Here is a 25,900-nt window from a genome sequence, read left to right as displayed (position 1 = left end):
TCATGTACCCATCCAGATGCCTTCTAAATGTTATAATTGTACCAGCCTCCACCACTTCTTCTGGCAGCTAGTTCCATACACACACCATCTTCTGTGTGAAAAAGTTACCCTTTTAAATCTTTCATCTTTCACCTTAAACCTGTGACCTCTGCTTTGGACTCCTCCAACTGTATGAAAATGATCTTGGCTAATAATCCTATCTGTGCCACTCATGACATTATAAAGTCTCCCCTCAGGCTCTGACGCTCCAGGGGAAACATTCCCATTGTATCCAGCCTCTCCCTATGGTCAGACATGATTTTTTTTAATCCATATAAGATCCCAAAGTGGCTTGGCTGGGTGGGTGTGGAAAGGACAGTTTATGCTTGTGGGAGAATCTAGAACGAGGTGGTCATGGTTTAAAAATAAGTGAGCACTCATTTAAAACAAAGAAGACAAATCATTTTTATTCCCTCGGAGGGTTCAGAGTCTTTGCAACTCCCTTCCTCAAAAGGTCGTGGATGCAGTATCTTTAAGTATTTTTCAGTCACAGCCAGATAGATTCCGAATTACAATGATAAAATTCCTTGAATCAATATAGTGTGGAAACAGGCCATTTGACCCAAGTCTACACTGACCTGCTGACGAGTATCCCATCCAGACCCATTTCCCCAAACATATGGTTTTACATTCACCCCTGACTACTGCAACTAACCTGCATATCCCTGAACACTGTGGGCAATTTAGCATGGTCAATCCACTCTAACCTACACACCCCTGGACACTACGGGACAATTTGGCATGACCAATCCACTCTAACCTACACATCCCTGGACACTACGAGGCAATTTGGCATGACCAATCCACTCTAACCTACACATCCCTGGACACTACGGGACAATTTGGCATGACCAATCCACTCTAACCTACACATCCCTGGACACTACGGGACAATTTGGCATGACCAATCCACTCTAACCTACACATCCCTTGACACTACGGGACAATTTGGCATGATCAATCCACTCTAACCTACACATCCCTGGATAATGGGAAAAAACCAGAGCAAACCCACGCAGACATGGGAGAATGTGCAAACCCGACAGAGACAGTCTCCTGAGGCTGGAATCGAACCCAGGTCCCTGGTGCAGCGATGCAGCAGGGCTAACCACTGAGACACCCTGCCCCCCAAGGTGGGATGGGCTTTTGGGGATATGCAGGAATGTAGAGTTGAGATTAACATCAGATCAGCCCATCGCCTTCATGGAAGGCAGAGCTGGTTTGAAGGGCCGAATGGCCTATTGCTGTTGCTTGTTTTGGAACTTCTTCCTGGCATATGATTCATTCCTTCAGAAATGTCTTGGTCTGCAAATCATTTCTTGAATGTCTCTGAACGTGAACTCAACTCCTCAAGTATTAATGATCTGACACAAGCATCCCATTCAGAATTTTCCATAGGCAATGCCAGTGTTTATTGCCCATCCCTAATTTTCCAGATGGCTGTTAGGGGTCAACCACATTCTCCTGTCAGTTCGAGGTGTTGCATTTTGGGAAGGACAAATCGGTTCAGGACTTATAGACTTAATGATACCACCCTAGGGAGTGACCTGGGCTTGCAAGTTCATGGTTTCTTGAAGGTGGAGTTGCAGTTTGACAGGCCAGTGAAGAAGGCATTTGCTCGGCTTGTCTTTGTAGGTCAATGCATTGGGTATTGGACTTAGGAGGTCATGTTGCGGCTGTGCAGGACATTAGTTAGTCCAGAATACTGCATTTGATTCTGGTCTCCCTGCTTTCAGAAAGATGTTGGTAAACTTGAAAGGGTGCAGAAAAGATTTATGAGGATGTTGTCGGGGTTGGCAGGTTTGAACTTTCGACACTGAATAAGCTGGTCTACGTTCTCTGGAGCATTGGAGGCTGAGGGGTGAACTGATCGTTTATAAAATCATGAAGGGCCTGGATAGGGTGAATAGACAAGACCTTTTTCTCAAGTTACGGGATTCCAAAACTGAACGGACCTAAGGGACAGATTTTTCACACAGAGGGTGGTGTGTGCATGGAATGAACTGCCAGAGGAAGTGATGGAGGCTGGTACAAATACAACATTTAAAAGGCATCTGGATGGGTACATGAATAGGAAAGGTTTGAAGGGATATGTTCCAAATGCTGGTAAATGGGATTCGATTAAATGATGATATCTGGTCGGGATGGAAGAATTGCAGCAAAGGATCTGTTTCCGTGCTGTCCAACTCCATGACTGTATGAATGGTGGTATGGTTCCCAGTCAGTGTGTTGAGTGGCTTGGAGTTGAGCTTGGAGCTTATTGTGTGCCTAAACATTTGCTTCCTCTGAACTTCTCGGTCATGGGTTGGGAAGGTTTTTCCTCAGAACTCTTGCTTTGATACTGCATTGTATCTTGTCCCAGTGCTGTTGCATGCATGTTAGATGGGTTTATGACCATTGTAACATCCTGTGCCTTCAATCATTCCTTGACGTCATGTAGACTGAATCAAATGGCTGACGTTCATGATGCTGGGAATCTCATGGGGGAGACCGAGATGGATCCCCACTTGGCACTTCTGGCTGAAGGTGTTGCCAATGCTTCAGCCTCATCTTTTGGACCAGATGGATTGGGATCCTCCAGGCAATGAGGTTGGAGGTGATTGACCTCCCCCAATTAATTATTTAATTCTCCATCACTAGTCACAACCAAATGTGGAATGACTGTGTAGGATTACTTATCCCTGCCTATTGTGAGTTGATTTCGCACTGTTGAGCAACCCTGTGTTGTGACATTAGTAAATTAACTCCTTGTTTGGGGAATGTTTGTGTTAATCCATGGTAGGCCTCCTATTCTTCTCATTTGACCAGATTTGATAACGCCAACACAGTCAGTTCTTCTATCACACGATGGTTCCATTAGGCATACTGCCAAGAAATGGTGGTTCTGAATGATTAGAGTTTATGCACCAGCAATATATACAAGTATAATATTCATATTAATATTGAATTCCCTCCACAGTTTCAAGATCAGATTATCAGAAACAAACACAGAAAGCATTGCAGAAACTCAGCAGGTCTGGCAGCATCTGTGGAGAGAGAAACACCATTAACATTGAGTCTAATGTGACTCATCTTCACAACATCAAACACTGACTAATTTGACAAACCTTTGAAGTTTACAAGGGATTTGGTGTTCCACAGTGTCACTACCGTCTGAAGGGAGCTGTGGCGTGGGGAAGGGCTTCACCAAGAAACCCGTGCGGTCTGTCTTGACAACGTCTCCTACCTGAGGCATTGTGGGGGTTGTTTATTCATGTGATTTATCTGTTAGTTGTGTTTGCCTTGGGTGTCTTAAAATGCATAAAAGTGGGTAAACCCCCACGACCTGATCAGATGGGCTCGAGAACTCTGTGGGAAGGCAAGGAATTGAACCCAGGTCCCTGGTGCAGTGAACCAGCAATGCCAACCGCTGAGCCACCGTGCCGCCATTTGGATGTAGTTGTGATTGTACCAGATGGGGTACAGATGAGATTGCCCAGGATGTTGGCTGGCATGGAACAGTTCAGCGATGGAGAGAGGCTGGCTAAGTTTCGGTTGCTTTCTTTGGAACAGGGAGGATTGAGGGGGAACCTGATAGAGGTATATAAGAGTATGAGGGGCACGGACAGTTTGGATACAAAGCAATAGTTGCCCTTAATCACAGGGTCAATAACGGAGATGGGGGGGTGCTCATTTTAAGGTGAAATGCAGGAGGTTGCGAGGGGATTTGAGGGGCACTATCACCCAGAGGGTGGTGGGAATCTGGAATGTACTACCGGAGAGGGTATTGATCTCATAATCTTTAAAAAGAACTTGGAGGAGCAGCTGAAATGTCAAGACTCTGGTTCTAATGCAGGGAAGAGGGGCTGGTGTACACAGTGGTGTTCTACTGGGAAGGCTGATGCCAAGTAGAGTCATAGAGTCAGAGAGATGTACACCTGCCAGCACCCGGCCCATATCCCTCCAAACCCTGCCTTTTCCTACACCCATCCAGATGCCTTTTAAATGTTGCAATTGTACCAGCCTTCACCACTTCCTCTGGCAGCTCATTCCATACATGTACCACCCTGTGTGTGAAAATATTGCCCCTTAAGTCTCTTTTATATCTTTCCCTTCTCACCTATGCCCTCTAGTTCTGGACACCAGCACACTAGGGAAAATACCTTGTCTATTTATCTCCTCATGATTTTATAAACCTCTATCAGGTCACCCCCAACCTCCAATGCTCCAGGGAAAACAGCCCCAGCCTATTTAACCTCTTCCTATAGCTCAAATCCTCCAACCCTGTCAACATCCTTATAAATCTTTTCGAAACCCTTTCAAGTTTCACAACATCCTTCCAGTAGGAAGGAGACCAGAATTGCATGCAATATTCCAAACGTGGCCTCACCAGTGTCCTGTACAGCCACAACATGACAACTCTTGTACTCAAGACTCTGACCAATAAAGGAAAGCATATCAAACGCCTTCTTCACTATGCTATCTACCTGCGACTCTATTTTCAAAGAGCTATGAACCTGGTCTGTTTGCTCAGCAACACTCCACAGGACCTTAAGTGTATAAGTGTATAAGTCCTAAGATTTGCTTTCCCAAAATGCAGCACCTCGCATTTATCTAAATTAAACTCCATCTGCCACTCCTCAGCCCATTGGCCCATCTGATCAACATCCTGTTGTACTCTGAGGTGACCTTCTTCGCTGTCCACTACACCTCCAATTTTGGTGTCATCTACAAACCTACTAATTATACCTCTGAAACTCATATCCAAACCATTTATATAAATGACAAAAATTAGGGGACCCAGCACCGATCCTTGTGGCATTCTGATGGTCACAGGCCTCCAGTCTGAAAAACAACCCTCCACCACTACCCTCTGTCTTCTACCTTTGAGCCAGTTCTGTGTCCAAATGGCTAGCTCTCCTTGTATTCCATGAGATCTGACTTTGCTAACCAGTCTCCGATGTGAAACTTTGTCGAATGCCTTGCTAAAGTCCATATAGATCATATATACCAATCTGCCCTCATCAATCCTCTTTGTTCCTTCTTCAAAAAACTCAATCAAGTTTGAGAGACATGATTTTCCACATAAAAAGCCATCTTGACTATCTCTAATTGGTCCTTGCCTTTCCAAATACATGTACATCCTGTCCCTCAGGATTCCCTCCAACAACTTGCCCATCACCAATGTCAGGCTCACTGGTCTGTAGTTCCCTGGCATACCCTTACCACCCTTCTTAAACAATGGCACCACGTTAGCCAACCTCCAATCTTCCGGCACTTCACCTGCGACAATGCTACAAATATCTCAGCACGAGGCCCAGCAATCACTTCCCAAGCTTCCCACAGAGTTCTAGGGTACACCTGATCAGGTCCTGGGGATTTATCCACTTTTGTTCATTTCAAATCATCCAGCGCTTCCCCCTCTTTAATCTGGACATTTTTCAAGATGTCACCATCTATTTCCCTACATTCTATATCTTCCATATCATTTTCCACAGTAAACACTGATGCAAAATGTTTACTTATTATCTCCATCATCTCCTGCTGCTCCACACATGGGGTGCTTTGCTGATCTTTATTCTCTCCCTAGTTACCCATTTGTCCTTAATGTATTTGTAAAAACCCTTAGGAATTCTCCTTAACTCTATTTGCCAAAGCTATCTCATGTCCCCTTTTGCCCCCCTGATTTCCCTCTTCAGTATACTCCTACTACCGTTATACTCTTCTAAGGATTCACTCCATCTTCCTGTCTATACCTGACATAATCTAGGTTAGAGTGGTGCTGGGAAAGTACAGCAGGTCAGGCAGCATCTGAGGAGCAGCAAACACCCTTCCAGGGGAACATATGCTTCCTTCTTCTTCTTCACCAAACCCTTCATTTCTTAGTCATCCAGTCTTCCAGTTATTCAACTCCAACTTCAAACACCAGGAGGCGCAGGGTTAAGGTGAGAGGGGGAACGTTTAAAGCTGATGTGCGAGGAAAGTTTTATTCCACAGAGGGTGGGAGGTGCCTGGAACGCATTGCCAGGGGAGATGGAAGGAGATACTGTCACAGAGTTTAAGGGACATTGGACACGTAAACAGGCAGGGAATCGAGGGATACGGACCATGTGCAGGCAGAGGGGATTAGTTTAGAATGGAATCACGGTCAGCACAGACACGGTGGGCCGAAGGGCCTGTTCTTGTGCTACACTGCCCTACATCCTCTATGTTCCCCACTATTATTTCCCCAGCCTCATTCTCCAGGGCTTTGTAACTGTTTCAATGGCCATGAATGTGCAGAGAGAGGGAGCAGGATCAAAGGGTTAAATGGCCCATTCCTGTTCCTGCAGTTACACAGAAACAGTGACTCGCATTCAAATACCAAAATATCGAAGTTGTTTCGAAGTAGATTATTCAGTAATGAGAGAGCTCCGTTTGTGTTTGCGTTCACCTCCTGCCCACATTTCAGGCATTCTTTCTCCCATTGGGAGCTCTGAAGTGCTGTAAATTATATCAAATGTTGCACAACTGCAATTAGTTTCATTGCTCCGGCCTCAAGGTATGTTCCTTCATTAGCTGCCCAAATCATCGCTAAAATTGTAGGTTGCAATAATAAGTGAGGCTGAGATAAAGAGCATTTCCTGCAAATGTCAGAAAGTTGTAGACAGAGCAGCTTTTTCAGAATCATAGTCATGGAGATGTACAGCACAGAAACAGATCCTACAACTTGTCCATGCCGACCAAATATCCCAACCTAACCTGGTCCCATTTGCCAGCACTTTGTCCATATACCCATCCAGATGCCTTTTAAGTACAGAAATTGTACCAGCCTCTATCACTTCCTCTGGCAGTTCAATTCCCTCTGGGTGAAAAAGGTACCCCTTAGGTCCCTTATTTATCTTACCCTCTCAACCTGAACCTTTGCCCTCTAGGTCTGGTTCGCCCCACCCCAGGGAAAATATTGTCTATTTATGCTATCCATGTCTCTCATGATTTTATAAACCTCTATATTGTCATCCCTCAGCCTCCGATGCTCCAGGGAAATCAGCCTCAGCTTACTCAGCCTCTCCCTGTAGCTGAAATCCTCCAATCCTGGCAACATCCTTGGAAATCGTTTCTGAACCCTTTCAAATTTCACAACATCCTTCAGACAGGAAGGCCAACAGAATTGCATACAGTATTCCAAAAGTTGCCGAACCAATGTTCTGTACACTGCAACATGACATCCTAAATCCTATACTCAAATCTCTGACCAATAAAGGAAAGCATACCAAACGTTTTCTTCAACAGCGTAACTACTGGTGATTTTACTTTCAAGGAGCTATGAACCTGCACTCCAAGATCTCTTTGTTCAGCAATACTCCCCAGGACCTTACCATTAAGTGTTTCAGTCCTACTAAGGTTTGCTTTCCAAAAATGCAGCACCTCACATTTATCTAAATTAAACTCCATCTGCCACTCCTCGGCCCATTGGCCCAATTGATCAAGATCCCATTGATCTCTGAGGTGACCTTCTTCGCTGTCCGCTGCACCTCCCATTTTGGCGTCATCTGCAAATATCTCAGCAAGGGGCCCAGCAATCACTTCCTGAGCTTCCTACACAGTTTCAGGGTCCTGGGGATTTATCCACTTTTATGCTTTTCAACACATCCAGCACCTTCTCCTCTGTAATGTGGACATTGTTCAACAAAACACCACATTTTTTGTCTTCCATGTCATTCTCCACAGTAAACACTGATGCAAAATACTCACTTAGTCCCTCCCTCATCTCCTGTGGCTCCACACAGACTGTGCCTTGCTGAACTTTCAGAGACCCTATTCTCTCCCTAGTTACACTTTTGTACTTCATGTATTTATGAAATCCCTTTGGAGTTTTTAATGGCTAAAACTCAATTATCATTCTTGGAGCAACTGGGGAATCTGGATCTATTCTCGATGGAGTTTAGAAGGATGGTGATGATCTCATTGAAACTTACAGAATTCTGACAGGCCTGGATAAAATGGACGTGGTGGAGATATTTCCCCCAGGAGGAGAGACTAGGACCCGAGTGAAGGGGTGACCCTTTCGAACTGAGATGAGGAAGAATTTCTTCAGACAGAGAGTGGTGTCTCTGTGCAACTCACTGCTGCAGAAGGCTATGGAGGCCACGTCACTGAGTGTATTTAAAATAGTGACAGATAGGTTCTCCATTAGTGAGGGGGACCATAGGTTAGGGGGGAGAAGGCAGGAGAATGGAGTTGAGAACCATATCAGCCATGATCCAATGGGAAGCAGACTCGATGGGCCAATTCTGCTCCTGTTGATGGTCCAACATGACAGTGTGAACAACTCCAATCTCAGTCATGAACCTGTGACATCAAATGACATGATGGAGATATTAACAGCAAATATAAATGCAGTTGAATGTTTTTCGGATGAATTTCACCGAATCATAAAGAAGGACACATCAAACATCATGGAGCTGTCAGCTTCTGTAACTCGCCCAGTGATTGTGTCTGGATCTGTCATCACTGCTCGAGCAGTTGCAGCTTTTTATTTCAGCTGCTGCTGTCTGGTGTGTTGTCTCTGAGGTGAACTACATCATGAAATGTTGGCTCATGGTTTGGTCTATCTGTTACAAAGTAGAGGCTGACACCCCTCTGATAATAAAACTGAACATCACCTCATAATCTAATAAAAATAAGTGTGAAAGGTGGTATAACATACTTCTCACCCCCAATCTGTTCCCATAGAATCCATAGAATCCCTACAGTGTGGAAACTGGCCCTTCAGCCCAACATGTCCACAACGACCTTCCGAAGAGTAAGCCATCCAGACCCAATCCTTTACTACTGTACCCTAATCTGCACATCCCTGGACAATATGGGACAATTTATCGTGGTCAATTCACCCTAGCCTACACATTCCTGGGCACTATGGACAATTTAGCATGGCCAATTCACCATAACCTGCACATCCCTGAACACTATGGGACAATTCATCACGACCAATTCACCCTAACTTACACATCCCTGGACACTAGAGGACAATTTAGTATGGTCAATCTACTTTAATCAACATATCCCTGGGCCCGATGGACAATTGAGCATGGCCAATCCAACCTAACCTACACATCCCTGGGCATTGTGGGACAATTTAGCATGGCCAATTCACCCTAATCTGCACATTCCTGGACACTATGGGACAATTTAGCATTTCCAATTCATCCCAACCTGCACGTTTTGGACTGTGTGAGGAATTCTGAGTACCCAGATGAAACCCACGCAGACACGGGAAGAATGCGTTAACTCCACACAGACAGTTGCCTGAGGTGGAAATCGAACCCGAGTCCGTGGTGCTGTGAGGCAACAGTGTTCCATATTACCATTTTTACACACCAACGTCGTGACACACATCAACCTATCTCCTTCAAAACATGATTACAGCCGTAAACGTGGGATATGGGCCAAATGCTGGCAAATGGGATTCGATTAAATGATGATACCTGGTCGGTATGGAAGAGTTGCACCAAAGGATCTGTTTCCGTGCTGTCCAACTCTCTGACTGTGTGAATGGTGATATGGTTCCCAGTCCGTGTGTTGGAGTTGGGCTGGGAGCTTCTTATGTGCCGATTCTTTTGCTTCCCCTGACCGTCCACGTCATGGGTTGGGGAGGGTTGTCTGCACCACTCTTGCTTTGGTACTGCATTGCATCTTGTCCCAGTGCTGTTGCAGGCATTTTAGGTAGGTTCATGATCATTGCAATATCGTGCCCCTTCAGTCATTCCTTGATGTCACAGGGACTGAATCGAATTGGCTAATGGCTGATGTTCATGATGCTGGGAATCTCATGGGAGAGACCGAGATGGATCACCCACTTGGCACTTCTGGCTGAAGATGTTACAGATGCTTCAGCCTCATCTTTTCGACCTGATGGGTTGGGATCCTCCAGGCAATGAGGTTGGAGGTGATTGACCTCCCCCAATTAATGATTTAATTGTCCACCATTAGTCACAACCGAATATTGAACAACTGTGTAGAATTACTTATCCCTGCCTATTGCAAGTTGATTTCCCACTGTTGAGCAACCCTTTGTTGTGACATTAGTAAATTAACTCCTTGTTTTGAGTATGTTTGGTATTTCTCTGTGGTAGCCCTCCTACACTTCACATTTTACCTGATTTGATAATGCCAACACAACCAGTTCTTCTGTAACATGATGATTGCATTAGTCACAGAGATGTACAGCACAGAATCAGACCCTTCGCTCCAATTCATCCATGTTGACGAGATATCTGAACCTAATCTAGTCCCATTTGCCAGCACCTGAACCTCATCCCTCTAAACCCTTCCTATTGATGTACACATCCAGATGCCTTTTAGAAGCTGTAATTGTTCCAGCCTCCACCTCTTCCTCTGGCAGCTCATTCTATGCACACATCACTCTCTGCAGAAAAAAAGTTGCTCCTTAGGTCCCTTTTAAATCTTTCCCCTCTCATCCTGAACCTATGCCCTCTGGGTTTGAACTCCTCCACCAATGGGAAAATACCCTGCCTGTTTATCCTATCCATGACTCTCATGATTTTATAAACCTCTACAAGGTTACCCCTCAGCCACTGACGCTCCAGGGAAAACAGCCCCAGTCTATTCAGTCTCTCCCTATAGCTCAAATCATCCAACCCTGACAACGTTAAAAAGCACACAACACCAGGTTATAGTCCAACAGGTTTAATTGGTAGCACACTAGCTTTCGGAGCGACGCTCCCTCATCAGGTGATTCATGACTACTATCGACACCACTAACCGCCGCTTAAAGTGGAGAGGATCTCCAAAAAGATTGCACATATCGACATAGTCATCATGTTTCAAGACAACCACCTGATGAAGGAGCGTCGCTCCGAAAGCTAGTGTGCTACCAATTAAACCTGTTGGACTATAACCTGGTGTTGTGTGATTTTTAACGTTGTACACCCCAGTCCAACACCGGCATCTCCAAATTATAACCCTGACAACATCCCTGTAAATCTTTTCTGACCCCTTTCAAGATTCACAACATCCTTCCGATAGGAGGGAGACCAGAATTGCACACAATATTCCTAAAGTGGCCGAACCACTGTACAGCCACAACCTGACCTCCCAACTCCTACACTTGATGCTGTGACCAATAAAGGAAAGCATACCAAGTGCCTTCTTCACTATCCTATCTACCTGCAACTCCACTTTCAAGGAGCTATAAACTTGCACTCCATTCATGTGCAACTCCATGTTTCAGTAAAATCACGCTTCAGGAACAGCACTTAATGTGTTGGGGCCAATCATGTTGCAGCCAACACACATTTTAAAAGTTCACATTGTCAAAAGTGTCCCCAATTCTTCAATCGTATTACAGCAAATTCATGTTGATGAAACACACATTTTCACAGAATGACCTGCCATTGGCCTCGGAGGGATCCGGAGTTTTTTAAAACATCAATTGGAATTCTGGACAGAAAAGAACAAACAATCTGAAGAAATGGTGGTAAGGAATTGATAAGAGTTTTATGCACCAGTGATATAGATGTGTAATGTTCATATTAATATTGAAATCTCTCCACAGTTTCAAGATAAGATCATCAAAACTGTAACAAACACAATAAGCATTACAGAAACTCAGCAGGTCTGGCAGCATGTGTGGAGAGAGAAACACCGTTAGCATTGAGTCTAATGTGACTCATCTTCACGACATCAAAAACTGAATAATTTGACAACCTTTTGAGGTTTACAAGGGATTTGGTGTCCCACAGCGTCACTAACACCTGAAGGGAGCTGTGGCGTGGGGAAGGCTTTCACTAAGAAACCTGTATTAACAACATCTCCTATCTGAGGCATTTTGGGAGTTGTTTATTCATGTCAATGATCTGTTACTTGTGTTTGCCTCATGTTAATTTTGAGATGGTAGAACATGTCACATGGCAATCTTCCCTTTAAGTTTCTCGAGTAAGTTTTCTTTGTAATAATTTAATTAAGCTTTGTTCCATAATGTAATGTAGGACTAATATACAAGCAGAGAGATTTGCAAGAGCTGCTCAGGAGGGTTGAATCTAATAATTTCGGGGAGGATCCAGGAAAATAGCGGGGAAAGAGATCAATCTGAGACTGGTACAGTTGGGAAAAGGAGTGATAGAAACAGTCAGGGCAAGCAGGAAAAAAAACAGATGGATTGATAATTAAACTGCATTTATTTCAATGCAAGAAGCCTAACAGGGAATGCAGATGAACGAAGGGCATGGTTAGGGACATGGTACTGGGGCATCAGAGCAATTACAGAGACCTGGCTCAGAGACAGACAGGATTGGCGCATTAATGTTCCAGGATACAAATGCTGTAGGAAGGATAGAAAAGGGGATGAGAGAGGAGGGGGAGTAGCGTTTTGGATAAGAGATAGCATTATGGCTGTATTGAGGGAGGATATTCCTGGAAATGCATCCAAGGAGGTTATTTGGGTGGAACTGAGAAATCGGAAAGGGATGATGACCTTCTTGGGATTATATTTGCGAAGAGCCCAATAGTCAGCGGGAATTTGTGAAGCAAAGTTTTCAGGAGATCTCAGTTATCTGTAAGAATAATAGGGTCAGGGATTTTATCTTTCCAAATATAGACTGGGACTGCCATAGTTTTAAGAGTTTAGATGTAAGTGTGTCCAAGAAAATTTTGTGATTCAGCACTGAGACGTACCTACAAGAGAAGCTGCAAAATCTTCTCTTGGGAAATAAGGCAGGGCAGGTGACTGAGGTGTCAGCGGGGGAGCACTGAGGGGCCTGTGACTGTAAATCTGTTAGTTTTAAAATAAATTAGTGATGGAAAAGGTGAGACCACATCTAAAAGTAGAAGTTCAAACTTGGAGGAAGGGCAATTGACAGTATTAGGCAAGAACATTCAAAAGTTGAGTGGGGACAGATGTTCGCAGGTAAAGGGTCAGCTGGAAAATGAAAAGTTTTCAGACGTGCGATAACGAGAGTTCAGAGAAGTATGTTCCTGTGAAAGGCAAGGCTGGTAGGTGAAGGGAATGATGGGGGAATGAGAGAAATTGTGGTTTTGGTTAAGAAAAGGAAGGAAAAGTGTCAGCGATAGACTGCAGAGATCGAGTCAATCTGTAAAAGAGTATAAAGGCAATACGAGCTTACTTAAGAGGGAAATCAGGAGAGCACAAAGGGGACATGAAATAGTTGTGGCAAATAGGCTTAACGAGAATCCAAAGGGATTTTAAGAATATATGAAGGACAAAAGGGTAACGAGGGAGAGAACTGCGTTCCATCAAGATCATGAGTATTTTACATCAGGCATTGTTTGAGCCACTTTTGGAATGTTGTGTGCGATTCTGGTCTCTCCTTCCTAAGGGAAGGATGTTGTGAAACTTGCAAGAGTTCAAAAAAGTTTTACAAGGATGGTGCCACAGTTGGAGTATTTGAGCTACAGGGAGAGGTTGAATAGGCTAGGGCTATTTTCTCTGGAGTGTCAGAGGCTGAAGGGGGAGCTGGTCGAGGTTTGTAAAATCATGAAGCACATGGCTAAGGTGAATAAGGTAAATAACCTCCCCCTGGGGTGGGAGAGTTCAGACCTAGAGGGCATAGGTTTAGGGTGGAAGGGGTAAGATATGAAAGAGACCGGAGGAATGTTTTCACACAGAGGGTGATATGTGTGTGGAATGAGCTGCCAGAGGAAGTAGTGGAGGCTAGTACAATGGCAACATTTAAAAGACATCTGAATGGGTGGAGGAAAAGGAAGGGTTTGGAGGGATATGGGCCGGGTGCTGGCAGGTGTATATTTCTCTGACTCTATGACTCTACTTGGCATCAGCCTTCCCAGTAGAACACCACTGTGTACACCAGCCCCTCTTCCCTGCATTAGACCCAGAGCCTTTACATTTCAACTGCTCCTCCAAGTGCTTTTTAAAGGATATGACATCGAGTATCCTCTCAGGTAATACATTCCAGATCCCCAACACCCTCTGGGTGATAGTGACCCTCAAATCCCCTCAAACCCTCCTGCCTTTCACCTTAAAATGAGCCCCCCCCCCTCCCCCCGCACTGTGATTGACCCTGTGATTAAGGGGAACTGTTGCTTTGTATCCAGGCTGTCCGTGCCCCTCATACTCTTATACACCTCTATCAGGTCCCCCCTCAATCCTCCCTGCTCCAAAGAAAACAGCCCAAACTTAGCCAGCCTCACTTCATCACTGAACTGCTCCAACCCAGCCAACATCCTGGGGAATCCCAACCCATCAGGTCCAAAAGATGAGGCTGAAGCATCTGTAACACCTTCAGCCAGAAGTGCCAAGTGGGTGATCCATTTCAGTCTCCCCCATGAGATTCCCAGCATCATGAACATCAGCCATTAGCCAATTCGATTCAGTCCATGTGACATCAAGGAATGACTGAAGGCACAGGATGTTACAATGGTCATGAACCCATCTAAAATGCCTGCAACAGCACTGGGACAAGATGCAATGCAGTACCAAAGCAAGAGTCCTGTGGAAAAACCTTCCCAACCCATGACCGAGACAGTCAGGGGAAGCAAAAGAATTGGCATTCAATAAGCTATAAGCTCAACTCCAAGACACTCAACACACTGACTTGGAACCATACCACCATTCATACAGTCATGGAGTTGGACAGCACGGAAACAGATTCTTTGCTGCAACTCTTCCATCCCGACCCGATGTCCTAATTTAATGTAATCCCATTTCCCAGCATTGGGACCATATCTCTCTAAACCCTTCCTCTTCATGGACCCACCCTTTTAAATGCTCCAATTGCACCAGCCTCCAACCCCCCCCCTCTGGCAGCTCATTCTACACACACATGGTAAAGCTGCCCCTTGAGTCCCTTTCAAATCTTTCCCCTCTCACCTTAAAGCTTTGCCATTTGGTTTTGGACTCCCTAACCTGGGAAAAAGATCTTGGCTCCTCACCCAGATCATGTCCCACATGATTTTATAAACTTTAACGTCACCCCTCAGCCTCCGATGCTCCAAAGAAAGCAGCCCCAGCCTGTTCAGCCTCTCCCTGTAGCTCAAAGCCTCCAGCCCTGGCAACATCCTTGTGAGTATCTTCTGCATCCTTTCAAGTGTAATGACATCTTTCTGAAAGCAGGGACACTAGATTAATGGCAGTATTATAAAAATGGCCAAAGCAATGTCCTGTACTGTCAGAGTATGACATCACAACTCCTATACTCAATGCACTGACCTTTCAAACACCTTCTTCACCGCCCTGTCTACCTGCGACTCCAGCTTCAATGAACTATGACCTTGTACCCCAAGGTCTCTCTTTCAGCAACACTGGCAGGGCCCTATCATTAAGTGCATAGCTCCTGCACAGATTGGTCTGACCAAAATGCAACACCTCACATTTACAGTCCCACAACAATGTAGTTGATTTTTAACAGCCCTTCATCAAATTAGGAATGGGTGATAAACACTGGTATTGCCAATGAAAAATCCCAAGTGGGATGTTTGTGTTAAATAATTAATAGAGAATTTCCCATTCAGGCTCTGAGATATTCAAGAGCTGATTTGCAAATCAACACATTCCTGACAGAGAATCGCACATCAGGAAGAACATCCATAGAAGGAACAAATGTAGGCCACATGGCCCTTCGCATTTGTTCTGCCTTCCACGAAGATCACAGCGGATCTGATTTTAACATCAACTCTACATTCCTGCACCTTCCCCAATAATCCCACCCACTCTTGGTCATTAAGAATCAATCTATTTTTGCCTTAAATATACTGCAAGATTCTGCATCCACTGCCTGTTGAGGAACGGAATTCCAAAGACTCTCACCCTCTGAGAGAAAAAATGTTTTCCCATCTCGGTTTCAAACAGGTGCTCACTTATTTCCAAACATTCACCCCCGAGATCTAGATTCTCCCACAAGAGGGAACATCCTTTCTACACGCACACTGTCAGGTCCCCTCAGGATGTTATATTGAGTCATATGTTCATACAGATGTACAGACTTTTCAGTCCAACTTGTCCATGCCGACCAGATATCCCAACCCAATCTAATCCCACCTGCCAGCACCCGGCCCATATCCCTCCAAACCCTTCCTATTCACGTACACATCCAGATGCCTTTTAAATGTTGCAATCGTACTGGACTCCACCACTTCCTCTGGCAGCTCATTCCACGTACCACCCTCTGCATGAAAACGTTGCCCCTCAGGTCTATTTTATATCTTCCCATTTCACTCTGAACCTATGCCCTCTAGTTCTGGACTACCCAACACCAAGGAAGAGACTTTGTCTATTTATCCATGCACCTTATGATTTTACAAACCTCTACAAGGTCACCCCTCAGCCTCTGATGCTCCAGGGAAAATAGCCCCAGACTATTCAACTTCTCCCTGTAGCTCAAGTCCTCCAACCCTGGCAACATCCTTGTAAATCTTTTCTGAACCATTTCATGTTTCACAATATCCTTCTGATAGGAAGGAGACCAGAATTGCACGCAATATTCCAAAAGTGGCCAAACCAATGTCCTGTACAGCAGCAACATGACCTCCCAACTCTGTACTCAATACTCTGAACAATAAAGGAAAGCATACCGAATGTCTTCTTCACTATCCTATCTACCTGCAACTCCATTTTCAAGGAGCTATGAACCTGCACTCCAAGGTCTCTTTGTTCAGCAACACTCCCCAAGAACTTACCATGAAGTCTATAAGTCCTGCTCAGGTTTCTTTCCCAATTTGCAGCACCTCACAGTGATCTAAATTAAACTCCATCTGCCACTTCTCAGCCCTTCGGCCCATCTGATCAAGATCCCTGTTTGAAATGATTCACTTCTGACCGTTGGGAGAGGCTGAACTGGCTGTGGCTTTTTCTCCTGGAGCATTGAAGGCAGGGGGTTTGACCTCATTCCATGGGGTCATGAGGGGCATGCATTGGGTGAGTGGCCAAGATCTTTATACCAGGGCAGGGGAGTCCAAACCAGAGGGAATAGGTTTAAAGTGAGAGAGGAAAGATATAAAAGGGACCCCATGGATAACTGTTTCATGCTGAAGGTGGTGCAGGTATGGAACGAGCTGCCAGAGGAAGTGTTGTAGGTGGGTAACATTTCAACATTTAAGTGGCATCTGGATGGGTCCATGAATATGAAGAATTGAGAGGGAGATGGGGCAAATGCTGGAAAATGGGACTACAGGACCATGGGATATCCGGTCAGCAAGGATAAGTTGGACCAAAGAGTCTGCAACTCTATGGCTGTAAACTCCAGAGGATACAGACCCAGCCTGCCTTGCCTTTCCTCATAAGGTGAACCACTCATTCCAGGTACGAGTCGAGTAAGCCTTCACTGATCTACTTCTAACGCATTCACATCCTTCAGTCAGTGCGGGGACCAAAACTGTGTTGTCAGAATCAAGGGTTCAATACTTATTGAGACTCTTACTTCAAAATGAATCTGAAAATTTCACAATTATTGCTCACCAACTGTGAATCTAACTAACGGAATCTGGAAATTGGTATTTGACCGTGAACAGGGTCATTGAGCAAGGTATGATTGACAAACTGTATCTGAGTCAGTTTTTGTGAATGTGCGTCCCCGTACTGAGGCAGCAAAATCCGATCAATCGTTCAGCTCCACGTTACTGAGGAAAGAAATGTGCTTTCAAAGATATTGGTCTTGTACTCATCAGGACAGAATCACAAGAAAGCCAAGCCTCAAAGAGAACACCAATTTAGACAAGATGTGGAGAGGGCGCTCGTGACAAATACACTGATTGGTCATGGCGATGTGCTGGAGAATTCACCAGAGAGCAGTTAACTGTAAAGCTTTTGTTTAAATTTGAATCAGGCCAATCGATTCTGTTTGGTCAATACAGTGACTAGCAGAATGTGCTCTGGGTTGGAAGATCCTGACCTTCTCCTCATAACCCTCAATCGAAACCCCATCCAGTCCAGTTCTACATCTCATTTCTCTTCTGTATCATTCAATGTCCATAAGGCCAAAAGATACAGGAGTAGGAGCAGTCCATTCAGCCCCTCAAGCCTGGTCCACCATACAATACGATCATGGCTTTTCTCATCTCAACTTCAACACCACTTTCCTGCCTGGTCTCCAAAGCCCTTTAACCTGTTACTAATTAAAAAGGTGTCTATCTCCTCCTTAAATTTATTCAGTGTCCCAGCATTCATTGCACTCTGGGGTACTGAATGCCACAGAATCGCAACCCGTTTGACAGAAGTAAATCCTCCTGATCTCTGTTTTACATTTGCTGTGACTTTCCCTTAAACTAATAACCGAGATCGACTCACGAGGGAAAATCTCTGCTCCACGTTTACTTTATCAGTCTCCTTGTGCATCTTATGTTCCTCAATTCGATTTCTTCAGGTCCTTCCAAACTCGTGTGAACCTGGGCCTTAACTGCTAAATATCGCCTCAGAGGACAAACCTTTCATCTCTGGAATTATCTGGAGAACGTTCTCCAAAATGCCTCCAATACAATGGCATCCTGTCCTGTCCAAATTCCATTGGCTGTGACCACAGAGGAAGTTTCCAGAAGATTGACTAATCGTGTGATTTACTTCACAAGTAATTTGACAGGAATAATAATTAGGTCAGTTGAGACGTGTGTAACATCATGAGTCATGGCTCTGTCTCAATATAAAGCAGACACCAAGTGAGTATCTGCAGTGAGGAGTGGACAGCTGTGATCAGGAAGACAGCAGCAGCTCAATAACAGACAGAAGTGACTGACCTGTGTCTCTGACAGACCCCATCGAAGCTTGACAATGAAGTTGGTTCTTGCTTTCACCATTATCTGTTTGTGCATTGCTCACGGTAAGTCTGTTCTGTTTTCATTTATTTTCGGGATTTCTCTGATGTTGAACTCAATCCTCAATTATCCCAAAGACAATGAAGTGTCCAACAAGTAGTTATTTACGCTCAGATGGGGACATCAATACCCATTCCCGTCCTGGAATCAGTTTGCTAACCAATCAATGGTTACACACTGATATAACATTGAACCCTTACAGTGCAGAAAGACGACATTCGGCCCATCGAGTCCCACACTGACTCTCCGAAGGGCATCCCACCTACACCCAGCCCTGTTCCAGTATCCCTGTAACCCAGCATTTCCAATGGCTAATCCATCTCGTGTGCACCTCCCGAGACACTATGGCCAATTTAGCATGGTCAATCTACCCAGTCTTCATATCTTTGGTATGTAGGAGGAAACTGGAGCACCTGAGGTGTTAACGCAGACATAGAGAGAACATGCAAACTCCACACAGACAATCACTGCAGTCTGGAATCACAGCCGGGTCCCTGGTGCTGTGAGGCTGCAGTGTTAAAAACTGAGCCACTGTGCCACCCCAAATGTCTTTCTGTCAAATCAAAAGTTCCCAAGGAACTCCACAGAAGGAGAATGAAAAGAAAAGGGTAACTCCCGAGTTCTCAAGAGATTCGGGGTCAGATGTTCCAAAGCTTAGTCTTAATAGTCTTCGTCTCCCGCCCCATTACAATCTCAGAGTCTAATCCTACACCATGATCAAGAAAGCACATTAATCATTCATTCCTCAATCAGCAATGTAGAATGATTCAGTGCAAACCTCAAAGTCAACTCTCGCTGAGAAATGAGGGAGTGTTTTGAGAACAAAGACCAAGAAACAATGTGAGAGAACTGAAACCAGTCCCAGATCCTCATTTGACTTTCACTGCAGAACATGTCCAGGCTTTGGAACTAGTCTGTATATTGTGCCGAAGAATTTAATTACATGTCACTTAAAACATCCACTGCCTCAACTGATAATGGAGTTCTACTGTCAATGAGGCTTGTCTCTGGCATTGCAAAGATTTTTTTTAACCAAAGTGTTTTCTTTGTTTCTCCCCTTTTCGGTGCTTATGTGACGTCTCAACTACAATGATGTCAACGAACACACCAGCTGCAAATGCTCGCAGCGTGATGAAGGCAATGGAATCCAATGTGGCACCTTCAAATCTGCAATCTGTCCTGAATCTTTCAGAACACAGTGAAACAGTATCGAGTGAGGAAGCCCTTCAACCCATTGCACCCGTTACATCCGTTCCACACGTTACTCGGTAACATGTCAAATTGAAGAGGTGACAGGGTTGGAGTCGAGTCTGTTCCAGCCAGTAACCATTGCTGGGTTGGGACAGCTAGACCCTTGGAAGGAGAAATACAAAGCTGGATTGGTTTCTTACTCTTAATTGGCTGTGCAACTGTCTTAATCTAGCAATTATATTCTTCATGTATGAATGCAATCTATAAGGTTGATGAGGTGTATTCTGGTTTCGTCTGTGTATTGATCTGGATGGCAGAACCTTCAGTAATACTGTTATGCCTTATAAACCGGCTTGTAGCAACGTAAAGCCATAATGAGATGGGCAGACCTGCAGGGGCTGGGTGACATCACTGTGATAGTGGGCAGGTGAACCCTGTTCACATTGACATACCAGGGAGTGGGCACGAGTGCCTCAGCTGTTCATACTTTGATGAAGTTTTGACCTTACCTCAAATGGTTTACAATAATTTCTTAATTTGTTCTTTTTGTTTTTGTTTGCACTCATATTGTCAAATGAACCGGGGGGTTTGTTGGTTAACAAGGAAGGAGGTGTTGCCCCTTGAATGGACCATAGCTGTCTCTCTATCTGAACGAGGGGAAACCATCAGAAATAATTAGCCCCACCCCACATCAGTGTCTGGGTCAATACTGGGAGTCAGACCTGCCTAAACTGGCACAGTTGGGACAGGGATTGAAACGGTGTTGTTGGCATCAGTCTGCACAGCAATCCAGCCACCACACTGCTTTCTCAGTAAAAGAGGAGCTGGATTCGCTCAGAATTGCACTGGCCTGAATTTCTGGGTCTCTGGATGGTCAGGCATCTGACTCATGGTGACAGATGTTGTTGTGATATCGCCAAAGAAGGTTGCATTCACCAGCGCAGACCTCCTGATACATGGGAATTGTGCAGGAAGTTTTTTTTTTATAGATATTTTTATTGGGAATTTAACATTTTGACAAATTTACAAAAATAAGCAGAATTTTCAAGCACAAACATTAATATAAAAATAGATCTTAAATATATAATCATCAAAATTCAACTAATCCACAATCATCCAGAGTGTATAGTTGAGTCGCTTACATCCTTCAAATAAGAGAAAATGTTCTCTAATACACTCATAACAGTATGATAAAAAGGAAGTTATTTCCAAACAATAAGAACAAAAAAAAATTAAACATGTTTGAATGGAGATCTTCCCCCTTGTTCTCAGGGGGCCTTACTACCTTTCCAACGTTCCACCATATCCTCTCCCAAACAGTGTCCCACCCTCAACCCGGGCGCTCCTTAATAGGATTTAGATATAATACCGAGCTAGAGTTAACAGTGAGCGCTGCACCCCCACCCCTCCCCACCCATACCTGAGTATATCTGCTAGCATCAATGCCACGTACAAACACACATAACTATAAAATTACAACTCCAACAGATTACAGTTAAGTATAATAACATAGCAAGGAAGACAACCCCGCTCCCAGAGGCAAAAGTAAAGTAGAATAAAGTATCCATTTCTCCCCACGGAGTGTGGGAGAGGCAAGCCAACATAAATTGTCTCTTACGATTTATTTAACCGAGTCTAAAAGTTTCTTGGCCTCTTCCGATGATCTAAAATTATACTCGGATCCTTCGTGGGTAAAGCATAACGTTGCTGGGTAGCGTAAGGTGTATTGAATATCTAAGTCCCTTAAACATTTCTTCACCTCATCAAACGCCTTCCTTCTTCGTGCCAAAGCCGGGGAGAAGTCCTGAAATAACATAATCTTGGATCCTTCATGAATCATAGCTTTAGGATCCTTTCCAAGCTTTCTGGAGGCATCCAGGAGTATCTGCCTCTCCCTATAACTCTGCAGCAGGAACAGGACCGGGCGTGGGCGCTGGTTTGGGCCAGATCCGCGTGCTGCGACCCGGTAGGCCCACTCCACCCTTACCCGGTCAGTTTCAACCCCCAGGTTTAAAAGCTGGGGCAGCTATCGCTCCAGAAATGCTGCTAACTGTCCTTTCCCTTCTTGTTCTTGAAGGCCCAGCAACCGAATATTCTTTCTCCGATTTCTGTTGTCAATATCATCGATGTAGATTTCAAAGGCCCTGACTCTCTGCTCCAGAGCTCTCACCTGTTCTGCAGCTGTTTGAGCTGCAGCCTCGGAGGTCGTGGCCTTTAGTTCTGCCCCCTCCACTCGGCCCTGTAATTCTCCTATAGTTTGATTCTGTTTCTGCAGCTTTTCTTCGAATGCATTCCATCTCTGTCGGGATTCTGCGATGAAATTGACGAGTGTCGATTCCAATCTGGCAATCATCTCTATAAAGCCTGTTTTTACATCAGCTGCAGCCGGAGGAGAGGAGGGTGGGGGAGGGGTCTTTGTTTTCTGAGAGCTGCGGGGTCCCTTTGATTTACTCATTATCCACTCAGTATTAAACTATTCAAATATAATAATCAGCAGCTAATTAAGATTAAAGAAATTTTTTGGGTGGTTTGGCAAGTGTGGTGGGGGCAGGAAACCCACTTTTCCCAGGTTTTGGGAAGGGCTCTGTAGACTCAGAGTCGCCGCCATCTTGGATCTCCCGCTCATCCTCATTGATAAGGTGTTGCAGGTCGCAAAGAACATGGTGTAGTTTTTCGGTTCCTGGGAAGTACTGGACAACGAAGGGTACCCTGTCGGTTGCAGCACGTGTCTGACTCCTAAGGAGGTCATTACGGGACACATGTGACTCAACCAACATTGTCTATACACACACACACACAGGCACTCCGATACTCACATATATAAATACATATACGTTTGTGGGGTGAATTTGTATTTGCAGATTTACATTGTACGTTGATCAGAACCTAGATGAATCCATCTCTGTTAACTCATTTTTTAAGATTAGAATCAGTCTAGATATTATGGCACAGACAACAGAACACAGGAGGCTAACACCTACAACATCTTATCTGGCCTGACACCAATTGTTATAGTTTACCTGAGAATGTAACTTTTAAAAAGAGTTTTGTGAATTACATATGAACCAAGTGAAACTATCATGGTCATTCCAACAGATGAGAGACTTAACAATTAAGATATTTTCCAATGTATAATGTCAGTTACATCACAATGTTAACTTTTGCTATAAATTCTGTGTTTTACAATTGTGTACTCCACAACCACCTGATGAAGGAGCAGCGCTCTGAAAGCTAGTGCTTCCAATTAAACCTGTTCGACTATAACCTGGTGTTGTGTGATTTTTAACTTTGTACACCCCAGTCCAACAGCAGTATCTCCAAATCAATCTGAGACTGGGACAGTTGGGAAAAGGAGTGAGACAAACAGTCAGGGCAGGCAGGACAAAAACAGAGAACAAGGTAGGATTGATAAATTAAACTGCATTTATTTCAATGCAAGAAGCCTAATTGGGAAGGCAGATGAATTGAGGGCATGGTTAGGGATATGGTACTGGGGCATCATAGCAATTACAGAGACGTGGCTCAGGGACAGGCAGTACTGGCAGCTTAATGTTCCAGGATACAAATGCTGTAGGAAGGATACAAAAGGGGGTGGAGAGGAGGGGGGCGGGAGCAGTGTTTCTGATAAGGGTTAGCATTATGGCTGTACTAAGGGAGGATATTCCTGGGAATGCATCCAAGGAAGTTATTTGAGTGGAACCAAGAAATAGGAAAGGGATGATGACCTTCTTGGGATTATATTCTCGAACACCCCAAGAGGCAGCGGGTACTCGCGAAGCAAATCTTTAAGGAGATCTCAGTCATGTGTAAGAAAAATAGGATGGTAATTTCCAAACATAGACCTGGACTGCCATAGTTTTCAGGGTTTAGTGTACAAGAAAATGTTGTGATTCAGCATCTGGATGTACCTACAAGAGAAACTACAAAACGTGACCTCCTCTTGGGAAATAAGGCAGGGCAGGTGACTGAGGTGTCAGTGGGGGAGTACTTCGGGGCCAGTGACTGTAAATCTGTTAGTTTTAAAATAAATTAGTGATGGAAAAGGTGAGACCACATCTAAAAGTTGAAGTTCAAAATTGGACGAAGGCCAAATTGAACGGTATTAGGCAAGAACATTCAAAAGTTGAGTGGGGACAGATGTTCACAGGGAAAGGGAAGGTTGGAAAATGAGAAGCCTTCAGAAATGTGATTTTGAGAGTCCAGAGACAACATATTCCTGTTCGAGTGAGAGGCAAGGCTGGGAGGTGTAGGGAATGATGGGTGATGAGAGAAATTGAGGCTTTGGTATAGAAAAAGAAGGAAACGTGTCCAGGGTCGACAGCAGAGATTGAGTCAATTGTAAAAGAGTATAAAGGCAGTAGGAGCATACTTAAGAGGGAAATCAGGAGGGCAAAAAGGGGACATGAGATAGCTGTGTCAAATAGGGTTAAGGAGAATCCAAAGAGATATTATGACTATATGAAGGACAAAAGGATAACGAGGGAGAGAACAGTGTCCCATCAAGATCAGCAAGAGAGCCCACGTGTGGAACTGCAGGAGATGGGGGAAGATATTAAATGAGTATTCTGCGTCAGGCATTGGTTAGGCCACTTTTGGAATATTGCGTGCAATTCTGGTCACCTTCCTATCAGAAGGATGTTGTGAAACGTGCAAGGGTTCAGAAAAGATTCACAAAGATGTTGCCAGGGATGGAGGATTTGGTTGTGCAACTGTCTTAATGTAACAATTATAATCTACAGGTATGAATGCAATCTATAAGAGTGTGGGGTCTATTCTGGCTTCGACTGTGTATTGATCTGGATGGCAGAACCTTCAGTAATACTGTTATGCCTTATAAACCGGCTTGTAGCAACTTAAAGCCATAATGAGATGGACAGACCTGCAGGGGCTGGGTGACATCACTGTGATAGTGGGCAGGTGAACCCTATTCACATTGACATACCAGGGAGTGGGCACGAGTGCCTCAGCTGTGCGGTGAAATGTCCACAGATACTGAAATGGATAGACTCAGGGAAAGCAGCTCAGTTCAAGTCCCACCTGTCCCTGTTGTATCTGAAGAGTTTAATTCAAAATCTCCACAGCAAATGTCGTTCTGTTAATGTCAGTCTGAACGTTGCTTTTCTTGCTTCTACTTGTTCTTCCATTCTCTTAATAAAGCATCAATGATCACGAATATCAACCAGTTGTTCATACTTTGATGAAGTTTTGACCTTACCTCAAATGGTTTACAATAATTTCTTAATTTGTTCTTTTTGTTTTTGTTTGCACTCATATTGTCAAATGAAACGGGGGTTTGTTGGTTAACAAGGAAGGAGGTGTTGCCCCTTGAATGGACCATAGCTGTCTCTCTATCTGAACGAGGAGAAACAATCAGAAATAATTAGCCCCACTCCACATCAGTGTCTGGGTCAAGACTGGGAGTCAGACCTGCCTAAACTGGCACAGTTGGGACAGGGATTGAAACGGTGTTGTTGGCATCAGTCTGCACAGCAATCCAGCCACCACACTGCTTTCTCAGTAAAAGAGGAGCTGGATTCGCTCAGAATTGCACTGGCCTGAATTTCCGGGTCCCTGGATGGTCAGGCATCTGACTCATGGTGAGAGATATTGTTGTGACATCGCCAAAGAAGGGTGCATTCACCAGCACAGACCTCCTGACACATGGGAATTGTGCAGGAAGTTTAAACATCAAATAGACACAAACTGCAGGTGTTTGCAGAAAAGGCTTCATTTCCCTCCCACAATCCAAAAATGTGCACATTAGGGTGGATTGGCCATGCTAAATTTCAGTCTGAAACTCACTCCAAGGTACCTGTTCTACCAGATATAAACCACCTCAAACCCGTTGATTAGATTCCAGTCAGTAACTCACTCCCAGGTACCTGTTATTCTTTATATAAACCACCCCAAA

The sequence above is a fragment of the Hemiscyllium ocellatum genome, chromosome 38, assembly GCF_020745735.1.
Source record: "Hemiscyllium ocellatum isolate sHemOce1 chromosome 38, sHemOce1.pat.X.cur, whole genome shotgun sequence".
NCBI classification, from domain to species: domain Eukaryota; kingdom Metazoa; phylum Chordata; class Chondrichthyes; order Orectolobiformes; family Hemiscylliidae; genus Hemiscyllium; species Hemiscyllium ocellatum.
This window is presented reverse-complemented; position numbering follows the sequence as displayed.